The sequence below is a fragment of the Ornithorhynchus anatinus genome, chromosome 9 (assembly GCF_004115215.2).
Source record: "Ornithorhynchus anatinus isolate Pmale09 chromosome 9, mOrnAna1.pri.v4, whole genome shotgun sequence".
NCBI classification, from domain to species: Eukaryota; Metazoa; Chordata; class Mammalia; order Monotremata; family Ornithorhynchidae; genus Ornithorhynchus; species Ornithorhynchus anatinus.
Genome location: NC_041736.1, coordinates 38,539,200 through 38,556,605, shown reverse-complemented (window position 1 = coordinate 38,556,605; position 17,406 = coordinate 38,539,200).

Here is a 17,406-nt window from a genome sequence, read left to right as displayed (position 1 = left end):
TTTAGCTCTTTTTTTGTTTGTTTCTGTTCTGTTTTGTGTGCGTGTTTGTGTGTATGTGAGAGAGAGAGCGTGTGAGAGAGAAATGTGTGTGTGAGACAGAGAGAGCGTGTGAGAGAGAAAGAGAAAGAGAATGCGTGTGTGTTTGTGTATGTATGTGTGTTAGAGCGTAGGGGAAATGCTGATTAGCGTTCTGTTCTCAGCCTGTTTTGTTGGTAAGGGCACAGTTCTGGGGTGAAAAAGCAAACTTCCTCTCCCCAGTAGTTGCACTTCCTTGAGTTACTCCAAGGGTTCTCAGGAGCAAAGGTTTCTGGTCCTTCCCTCTCCCCCTCCCCACCCCCTCACATTCCCCCTTCCTCCTCGCGGAGCCCTCTTAGGGCTGGCTGAGCGGGGTGAGGATCATGTAACTCAGCTTCACACCCAACTCGTGCCCGTCCGGGGTGGGTCCAAGAGAGCAGAGAGCACATTCTGTCATTTCCCAGGCCAGAGCCGTGGAAGCCGGCTCATCCTGGCTCCCTTCACCTGGTTTTTTGCGACGGGTACACTTCCTTCTAGAAGTTGATCCCCAGCTTGGTTCTTAGCTTGAACCCAGCGCTCGTTTTCATAGGAGAGGGAGACGGTGAGAACATTTCAGCGCAGGGAGGTTGGATGGTGTCCCAAGCTGGGCAGGGGTTAGCAGGTAGTGGATATTGACGAGGATGCTCAAGCCTTCCTTCCTGGTCGTTCCTGGGTTATCTCAAGTTACTCCGGCAGCCCCTCTGGAAGCCCTGGAATGCACCATTTGGGATTCCAGGATCCCAACCCACTTGCCTTTACCTGACCCTCCATCTGGAAGTGTTAGGAAGTTGAAGTGGGGTGTGAAGTTCGGAACAGCATCTGGGCTTCTCGCCCTATGGTCTGGAGGTGGTGGTGCTCCCATCTTGCACCTGGATGTGACGGAGAGCGGCCTGGGCCGAACCCACAAAACCGAGATCCCCACCGTGTCCCCACCCTCTCCAATCAGCCCAGTTTTCACACCTATTTTTGGACTTCGTGTATGTGTGTGTATGCATATGTGTGTGTGTGCATATATATGCACACATATATACACACACACACATATAGATATATAAATATATTTGTATCTAATACCTCATGAGAAGCTAGTGGAGGTTGGGACGGGGAAGTGGAGGGCTGTTGGCTTTTTACATATCAGCAGGATCAGGTTTCGGGGAGAGAGATTCCCTTTTCTTCCTCTGTCTCATCCGCTTGTAACATAAACATTGATGGCAATAACTCTTAGCTCCACGCCAGGGTAGCAGGCAGGGGAGCTGGGAGATGGGGGCGATCCTCCTGCCAAGTTGTGCTCGGGATCCACAGAGGGTCTGGCTCTGCCTCTCTCCTCCGGTTCGGCAGCCGAGGACCAGTTGTACCCGCTGGCTGCCCTCGAAGCGTTCCGACGTCGCCCTTTGGGGGATGAAGAGGGAGGTCATCTCTCCTCCCAGCATCCCCTTCTCGTGCTACCAGAACCTAGTCTCGCCGTGTGTTGGAATGTGCTTGTACACTGCATACCGAACTTATTTTGTGAGTTTTGAGGTGGTGGCTTTCATTTTACCGGTCTCTTTGTCCCACCCGTGGAAGTCTGACTGTCGAACAGGCAAAGGGCCCGGAGACTTATGTGGGTTAGGGTTCTGCTAGGGATGACCTTCCTCACTCTCGGCGGTGGCCTCTTCTTTTGGAAGTGATTTGTGTATATTTCTAACTGTTTAATGTATCCACAAATACCCCCCAAGTACTCTAGTTAAACGCCTGTTGTAATGATGGACTGTCTGTCATTTCCGTCTCTTCTTTTTTGCGGCTCAGGGAGAAACTAGCATTTTTTTTTTTCCAAACTACTTTTTGTCACTGTGACAGTTGTAAATAAAGTTTGAAAATGCTTTCCACCTGGGCCTCGTCTCTGCATCAGGAGGAAAGGGGCAGGAAGGGGAGGGCCCGGTCACCTTAAGGGGCTGGACTGAAGTTGAACTTTGGTCTTGGGTGAATCTTGAGTTCCGTCCGTATTTCCACCAGCCGAGTCGTCTAAGACCCGTCCCCATTTCCAACTACCTGCTGGAGGCCAGACGATAGATCACGGGGCGATTTCGGCGATGCTCACCTGTGCAGAACTCAAAGCGGAGAGAAGCTGCTGTGATCCACAAGGACGATCCTACTTCAGGACACAGTGAATCCATTCTTGGGACATCGGCATTTTCATTTCTCTAAGAGAATTGTCAGGTCTGCCCTTTCTGGCAGGAATCGTTGCCTGAATCTTCCCAGAGCACCCAGCTTCCTTAATGCTTTCACCTCTCCCCGGCGGCCTTAAATGTCTCTCCAGACAGCAGGGGCCATTTGTCACCGTGGACCAGCTGTTCCCGATGGAGCTTGGGAACTGGGCACATTCTGCCCAGACCATCAACGCCTCCCGGAGCTGAATTAGTGACAGGGGCAAGAATGCCATTCCTAGGGGGAGGGAGGAGGTGAGCAGGGCTGGTGGAAGGCTGCCTGTGTTGAAGTTCACAGGCTCAGAAGGCAGGATAAGAATCTCATTAAGAGAGATAAACACCCTCCTCATCAAAGCCTTTAGCCAGTTGGCATTTTCCCATGGACTTCAGAGCAGGAGCTAAAGATTATTTGGGGAATGGGGAGGGGGTGGGAGGTTGCTGCCCGAGGGAAGGAGAAGAGAGGAGAAATTCTGGGCTATAGTGATTGAAGGTGGGGTTTTGGCCTCGGCTGGGGGAGGCAACTCGAGCAGGGAGAGGATCCGGGGGAGATGAAGAGTGGCGAGAAGTTCTAGTCCCTTGAAAATGGATTCCCAAACTTTTCAAAGGACCTGCTCAGCGGTATCATGGTCCAGTGGGTATCGTGCCCAGGGAAACGAGGTCAGGGGACGGGACGGTCTCATAAATCCCTCCGCGGTGGGAGAGGGGTAGGGTTCAGGAATCTGGGTTCTCTCTACTCCATCCGTCTGCCCTCCCTGGCTACTTATCCCTTCCACCTGGGAGAAGAAATCAAGACTGGAGGTCCCTGAAAGAGTTTGGACCAACGGCACCATCACTCTCACAGGCCACCCAGTCTCAGCAGCAGGGAGCAACGAGGGCAAACAAAATCTCCTCTTCCCGGACCCGAGGACAAAGGCAGTGTCAGATCAAGAGATCTAGGAAGTCAGTTCGCCCTGCCCGATGGCTGAGAATACCAGCTGCTTGGGGCATGTGGGATTAGGGAAGCGTGTCCGGGTTGGCAGAGTTGGGGTGAAGAGCAATAGAAACAGAGGAAGGGGACTGTGACCGCGACCTAGGGCCTGGGAGTCAGAAGGACTCGAGTTCCAATCCCAGCTCTGCCACCTGTCTGCTGTATGACTCTGGGCAAGTTGATTCACTTCTCTGTGCCTCAGTTACCTCATATGTAAATTGAGGATTAAGACTGGGACCCAACCTGATTCATTTGTATCTACCCTGGCGCTTAGTACAGCGCCTGGTACATAATAAGCACTTAATAAATACCATAAGAAAACAAAAATCCATTAGAACACACAGCCTTTTCATGAGAGAACCAAAGAATAGGGAACGTATCTGCTAATCCTATCATATTTTACTCTCCCAGGCAATCCACATAGTAAGCACTCAATCAACTCCACTGACTGATTGATCGGAGAGGCAAGTCTGGCCAGGAAGAAGGAAAATGGGGTCGAACCATTTCCTTCCTTCTTCCCCGCACCTCGCCGGGATCAAACAACGCTGGTCGGAGTCGGTGCGGTAGTTCCTGGGTCCAGGCCAGGCGGAGGGAAATCATCAGACTAGGACAGCTCACTAGAGTGCCTGAGAAAGGATGGGGAAGCCAAGCCGGAAGCCCGTGCTGTAAGCTTGCTCTACACCAGAGTTAACCACGCTGGCTTAGCGCGATTGTCAGCGGGAGCCCCTTCTGATCAAAATAACCAGGGGCTTCGAAGGAGGTGGAAGGAAGGAGGCCGAGACGGGAGGGGTTAGAGGTATCTTACACCTATCATAAATGTCACAGGAGGCCTTGGAGGAAGGTGGGGGGCCTTGGTGGAGAGGGGGTTTCTTTTCTGTTCTCTTGCTTTGCCCTTTGCTTATTGGTTGTGGTGTTTCCTACCACAGGGTGTGGGTATGGGTGTGTGTGCGTATCTTCGCGTGACGTATATTTGCGTGTGTGTGTGCGCGTGCACTCATGTGCAAGTTATGGTGAGCAGGTCTGGCCAGTTTATCTGATAGGAAGAGGTAGTCGGTTACAGGCCCCTCTGGGTGGAAGAAGCCCCCAAGGAGTTCTAGGGAAAGCAGGAAAGCGCTCCCTGGTTGGATTTCTGCCTGGTCCCAACCTGTGCGGGTTGCCGGACACTTGCTGTGGGCAGGGAATAGGTCTGTTTATTATTATATTGTACTCGCCCCCTGCTTTACACACAGTAAGCACTCAATAAATTTGATGAAATGAATGAATGAATGGGCAAGAGCATACCAAACCAAGGAAGAGATAATAACTGTGGTATTTGTTAAGCACAAACTATGTGCCAGGCACTGTTCTGAGCACCGGGCTAGATAGGATAACCCAATTTGCTTGTATCCACCCCAGCACTTATATGCCTGGCACATAGTAAGTGCTGAACAAATACCATAATTATCATTATTATTGTTATTACAACATCATCGGGTTGGACCCAATCTGCTGCTAAGGGTTGGTTGTTGTTTCTGCAAAAAGGGCGAGTGCTTCACTCTGTCCCCACCCATTCCACTCCCTCCTGGTCTGCAACTCCACCCTTCCCCATTGGAGCTGGGGATGGGGGGCAGTTGGACATTTGTTCTGAAACCTGGGCTCTGGAAGTGGCTCGCCGAGGAGCGTAGCCCTGGCCTGCTTCCACTGAACCACCAACGCATGAGAACCTGTCTACCCGCTCTGGCAGCATGGCCCAGGGGTAGGAGAACAGGCTTGGGAGTCAGGGGACTTGGGTTCTAATCCTGGTTCCCCCACTTGTCTGCTGTGAGACCTTGGGCAAATCCCTTCACTTCTCTTAAACCTCATCTATAAAATGTGGATTAAGCCCCATGTGGGATAGGGACTGTGTCCCTGTGATTATCTTTCATTCATTCAGTCGTATTTATTGAGTGCTTACTGTGTGCAGAGCACTGTATTGAGTGCTTGGGAGTGTACAATTCACAATAAACAGACACAGTCCCTGCCTACAGTGAGTTTACAGTCAAAAACGGGGAGACAGACAATAATATAAATAAATTAATTACAGATATGTACATAAGTGCCGTGGGACTGGGATGGGGGAAGAACAAAGGGAAAAAGTCAGGGTGACACAGAGGGAGTGGGAGAAAAGGAAAGGGGGGTTTAGTCAGGGAAGGCCTCTTGGAGGAGATGTGGCTTCAATAAGGTGGGGAGAGTAGTTTTCCGTCAGATTGGAGGAGAGGGGGCGTTCCTGGACACAGGTAGGACACGGACAAGAGGTCGGCAGCAAGATAGACGAGCTCGAGCCCCGGTGAGAAGGCTAGCATTAGAGGAGAGAAATGTGGGACCTGGGTTGTAGTAAGAGAGCAGTGAGATGCGGTAGGAGGGGGCAAGGTGACTGAGTACTTTAAAGCCAAAGGTGAGGAGTTTCTGTTAGATGCTGAGATGCTTAGGACAGTGCTTGGCACATAGTAAGCGCTTAACAAATACCGTAATTATTATTGCTTATTAGAGCCGAGGCCCTTCCTTCCGGGAGAGCTTCGGGTCAGCCCCCTTCAGCCGAGTGGGGCCCACCTGCAATCTGTCACCTCAAACTCCGTGTAGCAAGAGGTTGGCACTGGATGATTCCTGAGCTCCCTCCCACCTAGGGAGGGTAGCCACGTTTGCCCGCCTGGGGCCATGGAAACCCTAGGGCACCCTGAGCCTGAATTGGCCACTGTAACTGGCAGCGAATGCTCCCGGTGTCCCAGTCTGCCATGCTCCCAAAGTAGGTGGATGTTCGGGTGGCGTTCGTGGCAATAGTCTAGACTTAGAGCAGAGTTCGATTTAGTCACGGCAGTGAGGGAGGGGAAGGGAGAGGGAGAGTCAGAACTTCTCTTGAGAAGCAGCGCGGCTCAGCGGAAAGAGCCCGGGCTTAGGAGACAGAGGTCATGGGTTCTAATTCCGGCTCCGCCACCTGTCAGCTGTGTGGCTTTGGGCAAGTCACTTCACTTCTCGGTGCCTCGGTCACCTCATCTGTAAAATGGGGATTCAGACTGTGAGCCTCACGTGGGGCAGCCTGATTACCCCGTATCTACCCCAGTGCTTAGTACAGTGCTCGGCATATAGTAAAAGCTTAACAAATGCCAACATTATTAGAACTGCCTGGCCCGAAGCTCTGTGGTCCTAGACATGCAGTGGGCCCTCCCCAGATTGGCCGGTCGGCCTAGGGCCCCAAGGGTTTATTTCCCCGGCCCACCTCACCTAAAAGACACTTAAGGTGAGTATACAAATGTGAGCTCCTTGAGGTCAGGGATCGTGTCTTCTAACTCTACTGCACTCTTCCAAAATGCTTACTACTGTGCTCCACCCCCCAGAAAACGCTCAATAGATACCATCAATTGATGGGTTGACGGGGCAATTCTGCAGCTTGGCCTCCTCGACACCGCAGCCGGGCGGCGAGTGGTTAGGCGGTCCTGTTTAGGAGGGAGGGAGGAGGGCGGGCATTTTGACCGTGGGAAGGGCAGATCTGGCAGTGGTGCCCTTTGACCAGGCTTGGCAAACAATCGGTTGATGAGTGAAACAGGTCCAGGGGTTATTTCTGCCCCACTGGGTCCTCGAGAAGCAGATCTCGTGAACGCTCTTGCCTGGCTCTCTCAAAGAGGAAGATGGGGTTGGTGAAGGAAAACCTTGGTGGGTTCTTGATCTTTGCTTTTATTTGCGAGGCTGTTTGGGAGAGGTCACTGCAAAGGGATGAGGGGCAGATTTTTTTTTCCATGGTATTTGTTAAGCGCATTATACTAATAATAATAATGTTGGTATTTGTTAAGTGCTTACTATGTGCAGAGCACTCTTCTAAGCGCTGGGGTAGATGCAAGGTAATCAGTTTGTCCCACGTAGGGCTCACGGTCTTCGTCCCCATTTTACAGATGAGGTAACTGAGGCCCAGAGAAGTTAAGTGACTGGCCCGAAGTCACACAGCTGACAAGCGGCGGAGCCGGGATGAGAACCCATGACCAAGCCCGGGCTCTTTCCACTAAGCCACGGTGCTTCTCTTTGAGCACAGGCCTGGGAGTCAGAGGGACCTGGGTCGAATTTGGGCTCTGCCACATGGCTGCTGTGTGACCTTTGGCAAGTCACTTAACTTCTCTGGGCCTCAGTTACCTCATCTGTAAAAAACAGAGATAAGAGTGTGAGCCCCGTATGGGAAAGGGACTGTGTCCAAACTGATTAACTTGTACCTATCCCAGCGCTTAGAACAGTGGCTGGCCCGTAGTAAGTGCTAAACAAGTACCATAATAACCATTATTTTTATGTGTTAAACACTGTTCTAAGCGCGGGAATAGATACAAGTGAATTAAGTTGGTCACGGTCCCTGGACCGCATAGGACTCAGTCAAAACAGGGGGGAGAGCAGGAGAACTGAAGCATTGGAAGTGTAAAGTGATCACACAGCAAGCATCCGGAAGAGCCGGGATTAGAACCCAGGTCCTCTGACTCCCAGGCCCCGTCCTCTTTTTATTAGGCCACGCTGCTTCTCCAGGCTCTTCCTGGGACTCCAACTTTTGCTTTAAAGAGGTAGTTGGGATTTAATCAGCTGAGTCTGGAGATGGGAATCCAAAGCCCCAGCGCTGCTCTTCTCGTCTTGGCTCGTTGCTGGCTGCTGGAGCTGAAGCCCAGCAGTGTAGCGGACTAGACTTGGCTTCTTAAAGGCCTATTAGGGCTATTGCCTTACCTCCGGGCTTGCTGGAGGGCTAGTCCCCTCGACCAAGTTGGCAGGATAACAGGGAACAGGGCTGGGACCAGACCAGACCATCTCCTGCCCCAGGTTATAACCGGCTGCCTTCCAAGAAAGGAGCCAAGATCAAAGGAGAATCAAGTTCTGGAATGTGGACAGGTTAGGAGTGACCTCTGATCACAAGCTTCCAGGGAAAATGACTGTTTATAAACTCCAAAGTTGCTGGAAAAATTGACTAAAATTACATTTCACACATCAACAAAAAGGAAAAATAAAAGCGGGGCTGGAATGTCTGAGTCATCCTACGGGGCCCTTTAAATTACTGGTTCTTTATGAGCCTTTTCCTTACAATTGCAGCTCACTGCCTGGGCCCATTAAGAAAGCTACACTGGCCCAGATGCCTGTCGGGTTGGTTGAAGTTTCAGTGGGAAGACAAAGGATTTTTATTTTCCTTTGGGGCTCCAAAAAAGCCACAGTTATGGAAGAGGGGATGGGCCTTCAGGTGTGTGCTATTTTCTGATTGGTTCACAGCAATTTGGTCTGGTCTAGTAACTGATTCGCACAGGCTGACGGACACACACACGCATACAGGTCTCAAATAAAAGGGAAGTGATGATCAATAAGGAAACATTCCATTCACATGATGCCACTATTTATGGGTAGTTAAAAAAGTTAAATCCCACAGATCCAAATAAAAGCTCAACAAAATAGAAAGAACGTGGAAGGATTTTGCTCCAGACCACTAGGAAAGGAGGCAGCATCTTAATACCACTGGTGTGCCTTTTGGACAGGGAAGTATCTGTATAAATATAAAATGGAAATGAAAACTGGCCCGAATACCACCTCTGAGCATTTTTATTGGTTTGGCCATAGTTTCCAGGGATTGATCGGTTGGTATGGCTAGAGCAGCCCCTCTTACCTACCAGACACCCGCTTTCCAAAAAAACAAGGATTTCGGCGAGAATCAACTTGGCCTAGTGGATACAGTGGGCCTGGACCTGGGTTCTAATCCCAGCTCTGTCACTTGTAAACAGTTTGACCTTGGGCAAGCCACATAATTTCTGTGTACCTCAGGTACCACATCTGTAAAATGGGGATTGGGACTGTGAGCCCCATGTAGACACGAACTATGTCCAACCTGATTAGCTTGTATCGACCCCACTGCTCAGTAGAGTACATAGGGAGTGCTTAACCAATATCATTTAAAAAAAAATTGCAGCAAAACCGGATTCATAGAATAAATAGTTTCTTCTCTTATTACCCACCAAGCTTCAACCCCCTAGACAGTATGCTTCCCAAGGTCAGGGTTCAAGTCTACCACCTCCATTGTACTCTCCCAAGAGCTTAGGGCTGTGTCCTACGTACAGTAAGTGCTCAATCAATTCCACTGATTGATTGATTGATTGGCCTGGGGTGGCAGCTGAGGCCAGTCAGGCCCATAAATTTCTCCTTTTTGGCTAGGGTGGCCATGTTGGAGGAGGAAAAGGGAGAGGACAAGGAGAAAGAGAAGAAGGAGGCTGAGGAGGAGGATGAAGAGGATGGGAATAGCCATGTTGGAAGAGGAAAAAGCAGAGGAGAAGGAGGAGGACCAAGAGGACGGGTAGGAGGCAGAATGAATGCCAGAGCGGAGTGGAGCTTCTCCATACCTTGTCTCCCACGAAACACCCCCTGCCCACCTCTATGCCTCTTTTCTTCCTCTCCTCCTGGACAGTGCCTCTGTTTCCAAGTGCGACTCCCTGTGATAATGTTACTTATTAAGCATTTACTGTGTGCCAAGCATGTTTCTAACTGCTGGTGTAGAGACAAATTAATCGGGATGGATATAGTCCCTGTCCCACATGGGGCTCACAGTCAAAGTAACGGGGAGTAGGATTTAATTTCCATATAGCAGATGAGGTAACTGAGGCCTGGAGAAGTCAAGTGGCTTGCCCAGGTCACAGAGCAGACACACAGCAGAGCTGGGGTTAGAACCCAGGTCCTCTGACTCCCAGACCAACACTCTATACATCGGGCCATGTTGTTTCTCTGTTTTCAGTGCTTAGTACAGTACCTGGCACATAGTAAGCACTTAAATTCTATAATTTTTTCATACCCATGTGAAGCATGGCTCTTTTTGCTAGAGTAGTTGAGAACACTGAAGCAAACCCAACCAAGCAGCTTTTACGCTGGCCTGCTTCTCTAACCTTCAAACCATCCACTGTCTCCTCCTAATCCTTCCTCATTCCCAGTGGCGCTTCCCCTCAAGTCCGAATCAGGGTGTCCACTAAGTAGGTGATGAATCCAGTTATCCCACTGACAAGCTCACCCTGGAAGTGGGCCGTTCTGGCCTCTCAATGATGTGATCAATTTAAAGGCCGAATGTTGGACACTGAGGCATCTTTAGACTGTAAGGTCCTTTTGGGCAGGGAACGGGACTACCAACTCTTTTGTACTGTACTGTTGGTATAGTGTTGATATTTATTAAGTGCTTACTATGTGCAGAGCACTGTTCTAAGCGCTGGAGTAGATACAGGGTCATTGCTTCTTGTCTGTCCGTCTCCCCCGATTAGACTGTAAGCCCGTCAAACGGCAGGGACTGTCTCTATCTGTTGCCGACTTGTTCATCCCAAGCACTTAGTACAGTGCTCTGCACATAGTAAGCGCTCAATAAATACTATTGAATGAATGAATGAATGAAAGGTTGTCCCACGTGAGGCTCGCAGTCTTCATCCCCATTTTACAGATGAGCGAACTGAGGCCCAGTGAAGTGATTTGCCCACAGTTAGACAGCTACGAGTGGCAGAGCCAGGATTCGAACCCATGACCTCTGACTCCGAAGCCCAGGCTCTTTCCACTGAGCCATGCTGCTTCCCTAATAGTAGTGTTGGTATTTATTAAGCCCTTACTAGGTGCAGAGCACCGTTCTAAGCGCTGGGATAGAGATACAGGGTAATCAGGTTGTCCCACGTGAGGCTCCCGGTCTTCAACCCCATTTTACAGATGAGGGAACTGAGGCCCAGAGAAGCGAAGTGACTTGCCCACAGTCACCCAGCTGACAAGTTGCAGAGCCGGGATTCGAACCCATGATCTCTGACTCCCAAGCCCGGGCTCTTTCCACTGAGCCACGCCGCTTCTCCAGTGCTCTGCACACCGCAAAAATCCTCAATTAAAAACATCAGATCGGCCAGAGAGCGCGTAGTGGTGGCTCTAACTGCCACTCTCTCGCTCTGTAACCGCGGGAAATTGCGCCGCATCTTTCCCTTAAGCTAATTTCAGGGAGGGTCTCCTATGCACTCGAATACAGCTTGGAGGGGGAGCAGGAGCTGGCTACGCTCCGGGACCACTCAGAGGAAAAGAGATACGCCAGGTTTCCAAGACGAAAGCCCACACGCCCTGACGATGTCCGCTTCGGAAATCTTGGACATTTTCCATTCATTCATTCTTCTTTTTTCCTCAGCAACACGGGTTGTAGTACTCCATCGGTAAGAAGTCGGGGGAATTAAACCAAAGGAGCTCCAGAGGAAAGGTTGAGGCCTTCCCAGAATCCCTCCTTCCAGGGAGCTCAATGGACGTAGTCAGTCAGTCCCCAGACCAACCGTGAAAGCCGAGAGGTGGTAGAGAAGCAGCGTGGTTCAGTGGAAAGAGCCCGGGCTTGGGAGTCAGGAGTCATGAGTTCAGATCCCGGCTCAGCCACTTGTCAGCTGTGTGACTTTGGGCAAGTCACTTAGTTTCTCTGTGCCTCAGTTACCCCATCTGTAAAATGGGGATTAAGACGGCAATAATCGGGTAAGCACTTACTACGTGCAGAGCACTGTTCTAAGCGCTGGGGTAGACGCAAGGGAATCAGGTTGACCCACGTGGGGCTCACAGTCTTAATCCCCATTTTACAGATGAGGGTACTGAGGCCCAGAGAATTGAAGTGACTTGCCCACAGTCACACAGCTGACAAGTGGCGGAGCCGGAATTCGAACCCCTGACCGCTGACTTCAAAGCCCGTGCTCTTTCCACTGAGCCACGACTGTAAGCCCCACGTGGGACAAGCTCATGGCCTTGTATCCTCCCCAGCAGTTAGAACGGTGTTTTGCACATAGTAAGCACTTAACAAATGCCATCGTTATCATTAACTGACGCCTGGTAGAGAAGCAACCTCGCTTAGTGGATAGAGCTTGGGCCTTAGAGTCAGAGGGACCTGGTTTATAACCCCGGTTCCACTATTTGCCTGGTGTGTGACCTTGGGAAGTCACTTCTTCTCCGGGGCTCAGTTATCTCATCTGTAAAATGGGGATAAAGACTCTGTGACCCATGTGGGACAGGGACTGTGTCCAACCTGATTACCTTGTATCTACCCCACTGTTTAGTATAGAGTGCCTGGCACATAGTAAGCACTTCAGATTTTTTTATGGTGTTTATTAGGTCTTGCACTATTTGCTAAGCAAACTGTATGCAAAAAGCTAGATTAGGTTCAAGATAATCGGTTAGACACAGCCCCGTCCCACGTGGGGCTCACAGCCTAAGGAGAAACTTCATCCACAGTTTGCTGATAGGATAACTGAGGCCCAGAGAAGTAAGGTGACTTGTCCGAGTCAGTCAGTCCGTCGTATTTTTTGAGCGCTTACTGTGTGCCGAGCACCGTACTAGGTGCTTGGGAGAGGGCAATACAACAAAGACACATGCCCTGCTCTCAACGAGTTTACAGTATAGAGGGGGAGACAGACATTAATATAAATAAATGAAATTACTGATAGCAACCAAAGCCATTTTAAAAAAATAGGGATGAGGGAACACTTGATAAACAGTGAGGCCTAGTAGAAAGAACGTGGGCCTGGGGGATCACCCAGCAGACAAGTAATGAAGCTGGAATTAGAACTCAGCTTCCCTGAGTCCCAGGCCCATGTCTTTCCACTAGGTCTCACTGCTTCTCAAGTGCTTCCCCGTCCCTTTTTTTTTTAATGGTGTTTCTTAAGTGCTTACTGCGTGCCAGGCACTGTACTAAGCGCTGAAGTAGATACACTTTTAGTACATTTGGCCCCCCTCACTTCACTTTTCTGCAGTCTTGAAGCCAAATATGAACAACCTTTGAGTTTCCTCCCAGACCCTTTGCATATCCTTCCTGGGTGGCTTCCCCAGTCTGAGGGGGTCACTCAGACACGGCCGAATGGACCCGATGCCCCTGTTCACCTCGAACTCCCGGGCCCAGCCTCCTGCAGCCAGTGGTCTCCCAGCCCCCGTCACGGGGGAGATGGGGCAGGAATCTCCTCAGCTCTTCCAGAGCACATCCCTCGCTCCCTGGTTTCGGGGACTCCCATCCCCTTAGGAGCTAGTTTCGGCTTCTCCCCCTACATCTACTGGGATTGCTCTTTGTGCTTCAAGCGGGCTCTGAATTTCTTCGGTTTCTTTCTGCTGCACCTGGCAAGGAGCGACAAGCGCACCCTCCCTCCACCCCCCTCCGCCTCCTGGACGCCCTGAGCTGAGTGTGGTTTCTGAGCTTCTAACTTAGGCCCTTTGAGGTTTGAGTTCACTTGCTGCACGCAAAGCATGACTTCCTGATTCTAAAGTGAGGGGCACAGGAAGTTTTACTCAAGAAAAGGGTTGGCCTGGAACACCAGTCATGGCAACACCACCCTGCCATGGGGAGTCAAGCAGAAAGAGATAACAAGGCCTAGTGGGTAGAGCACAGGCCTGGATGTCAGAAGGGCCTGGGTTCTAATCCTCACTCTGTCACTTGTCTGCTATGTGGCCGAGTCACTTCCCTTCTCGGTACCTCAGTTACCACAGCTGTAAAATGGGGATTAAGATTGGGAGCCGCGTGTGGGACAGGGATTGTGTCCAACCCGATTAGCTTGTATCTACCCCTGCGTTTAGTACAGTGCCTGACACAAAGTAAGTGTTTAACAAATACCCTTAAAAAAAAAAAAAAAAAAGCCAAAGGCCACAGAAACCTCTCCCAAACAGCGAAGTTGGAGGAGAAAGGGGACCACGAGCACAGTTGAACCCCAAACATTGGGAAACTTGAAGGGAATGTGGGAGGAATAGCCAGTCTCGGGCATCCTAGCTCTAGAAGTGGTTTCACTCTACCCTATTGCCTGAGGTTGACTACCAGTTGGCAAAGTCCTTTGGCAGGCACCTAAGGGGAGGCAGGAATGGAGCCGATTGCCATCCGAGGAAATGCCGAGTTTAGAATCGTCTGGTCTTTGCAGGAGGTCATCGTCATTAGTGGTATTTGTTGAGCGCTTCCTACGTCAGAGCACGGTACTAAGCTCTTGGGAGAGTTCAACACAACAGAGTTGGGAGTCATGTTCCCTGCCCACAGTGAGTTTACAGTCTACAGGGGTAGCTGCACATCCCAGCCCTGCATCCCGGATGCTTCTTCAATATGAGCTCCTTAGGGTAGAGGACATGCGTCTCGCTTCTGCTGTATTCTTCCAAGCACACTTAATACGGTTCTTCACACTATAGTAAATGCTCAATAAATGCGATCGATTGCTCAGCCGGCAAGGGGGCAGTCGAATGGCAGTTCCATCTCTTGAACCAAGGCGCCAAATTGGGACTGCCCTCTTTTTATAGAACTCTAGTCGGGCAGGGAGGGAGGGGGAATGCACTACTATGGACGTGAGCTTGACTGGTTCGGTAGTAGCGGTGATGGGTTGTGCCTAATCATCCCCACTCTCTCCCTTAGTCTGGAAAAGCTACCAAATGAATCCATCTACGTGTCCGTGCAGGTCTATGCTTCCGAAGAGGATTTTTGCCTGAAATATCCAAGTGGAAAAGTGTACTTTGGGGGCCTGAATTCTCCAGACCATTTGCTCATGTCGACCCTGCCGTCGGAAACATTTCTCTGTAGTATATGTGCAACACATGGCAGCTTGACCCAACCTCATAAACTGCGTGTTTTCACAGGCTTGTGTTTTTATAGTGCCTTATAATTATCTTATTAATATCTCGAGGGCTGTCCTGGGACAGTCTGTCTCAGAATGTGGGCTTTAAAAATAATTTCATTCGGGATACTGCAAGCGTACGACCTCAGTCTTAAAGTTCCTCCTAGAAGGTCAAGGGCGGTGAAAAAATAAAATATCCCGAAGGCTCCAAACATAAAAAAAGAAAAGCACCCTGCAATGCGGCTATAATTGGTCCGAGCTTTCAAAAGCTCTGAAAATTTACATGTGGTGTCTTTGTCCCTGGGCACCAAAATTCATTACATAATCAATTGATCAAACGATCGATCGTATTTATTGAACGTTTTCCATGTACAGAGCATTGCAGGAAGTGTTTGGGAGGGTACGATAAAACAGGGTTGGTAGATACTTTTGCTGCCCACAAGGAACTTACAGTCTAGAGGGGGAGAATGATCCAGTGCATTATAACAGCCGTCCCACGTCAACATAGCTCCACACTAAACACACGGTGCCCTAAGATTATGATTCTAGCAGTGCCCACCTTCCACCCTTTCATGAGGGACGTTTCTCCAGGGTCCTAGGCAATCATTTAATCAATCAGTCGTATTTATTGAGTGCTAACTGTATTCAGAGCACTGTGATGAACCCTTTAAGGAGAACTGTTTTAATGTTTTATTGTTTCTTTGCTCCCAGTGTGTCCGTCTCCAGTCCTCTCTCCCACCTACATTCGTGGATTGTGAGCCCCTCGAGGGACAGGGTCCGCGTCTAATTCAATCAACCAATCAATCAATGGTACTTACTGAGCAATCATTATGTGCAGAACACTGTTCTAAGAGCTTGGGAAAGTACAACTAATTCTGTCCCGCCGTGATGAGCTTATAGTCTAATTCCCACTCGTATACTCTTTCCCAATGTTTAGTCCAGTGCCCTGCACACAGTAAGGGCTTACTAAAAACCATCACTACTATACGGTTCTATAGAGTTGCTAGACAAGTTCCCTGCCCTCAAGGAACTTTCAGACTGCAGCTTTGCTCTTCCGACCGCCCTGAAGAAGGGGAAGAGGAAGGGAGAACAGGAGGTAGATTAGAAGGTCCTCAAAGGCAAGAATGGTATCTACCAATTCTTGTTCTCTCCCAAGCATTTAGTAAAGTGCTCTGCACATAGTAGGCCCTCAATAAATACCAATGAATGATTGATTGATCGGTACTTCATTTTAGCTCTGGAGTTCCTTGGTCTAAATACAAGGATAACAAATGTGCCTTGAGATCCCCAGAACCCTGTGCCCACGGTCAGTGCTTATGGAGACTGACAGAGGGAAGTTTGGAAGTTGCTGCAAAGTCGATGACAAAGCCGACACCTTCCAGGTTGACCTTTCCTTTCTGTGAGCCTGTCCCTTCTTCCTTCATTTGGAAGGGATAATACTAATTGTGGTATTTATTAAGTGCTTACTCCGTGCCGAGCACCGCACTAAGCGCCGGGGTAGACATGAGATCAACGGGTCCCACGTGGGGCTCACAGTCTAAGTAGGAGAGAGAACAGGTAGCGAATCCCCATTTTGCAGATGAGGAAACTGAGGCCACATAAGTGAAGTGGCTTGCCCAAGGTCATCCTGCAGACAGATGGCAGAGCCGGGATTAGAATCCAGGTCCTCGGGCCCATGCTTTGTCCACTAGGCCACGTGCTTCTGGTCTGGATTCACCGATATAGACTCAGCCAGTCGGTCATCATTATTTCTCGCTTGGTTGCGGTTCTTCATCGTCATCCTTAGACTGTAAACTCATTACGGGTGGGAAACTTGTCTGCTAATTCTGTTGTATTGTGCTCTCCCAGGGGTTTAGTACAGCGCTCTGCACTTAGTAAGCGTTCAATAAATGTCATCGATCGATTAAATGTTTTTTCCAATCCCATGACTAGGCCGAACGGTGAAGATCGGGCCGGGGGCGGGGAGGGAGGAAGGGAGGGAGGGAGGGAGAGAGAGAGAAGGCAGAGAGAGAGGGTGAAGTCATTTAGCTGGTATCTCAAGAATGATTACCCAATCCCTTCAGGGGAGTAAAAGTCTTGGAAATTTCCAGATTGGAAAGGGTTACTCATCTATTGCCTAATCGGCTTACTGGGTTAGATTGTCCTCTTAATGGGTTTGTTTCTCATAGCTTATTTTCATAAACAAGGGAAAAGGAGGGAAGACACGGAGGAGACAGAAGAAAAGGAGAGAGGAGCTGGAAGGGGGAAAGGAAGGGGAGGGGGACAGGAAAGTGGGGACAAGGGAAAAGAGGAGAAATGGGGGAGATGAGGGAGAGAGGGAGGGGGGAGAGAATGGAGAGGTTGTGTAGCGTAAAAGACAAAGCATGAGCCTGGGAATCGGAGGACCTGGGTTCAAATCCTAACTCTGCCACTTGCCTCCTGAGGGACCTTAGGCAAGTAACTTAACTTCTCTGTGCCTCAGTTTCCTCAACTGTAAAATGAGGATTCAATCCCTGTTCTCCCTCCTATTTAAACTGTGAGCTCCTTGTGGAACAGGGACTGTATTTGGTCTGATTAACTTGCGTCTACCCGAGCGCTTAGAACAGTGCTTGACACAAAAACCGTTTAAAAAAAAGAGAGGGAGGGGAAGAAAGAGGGG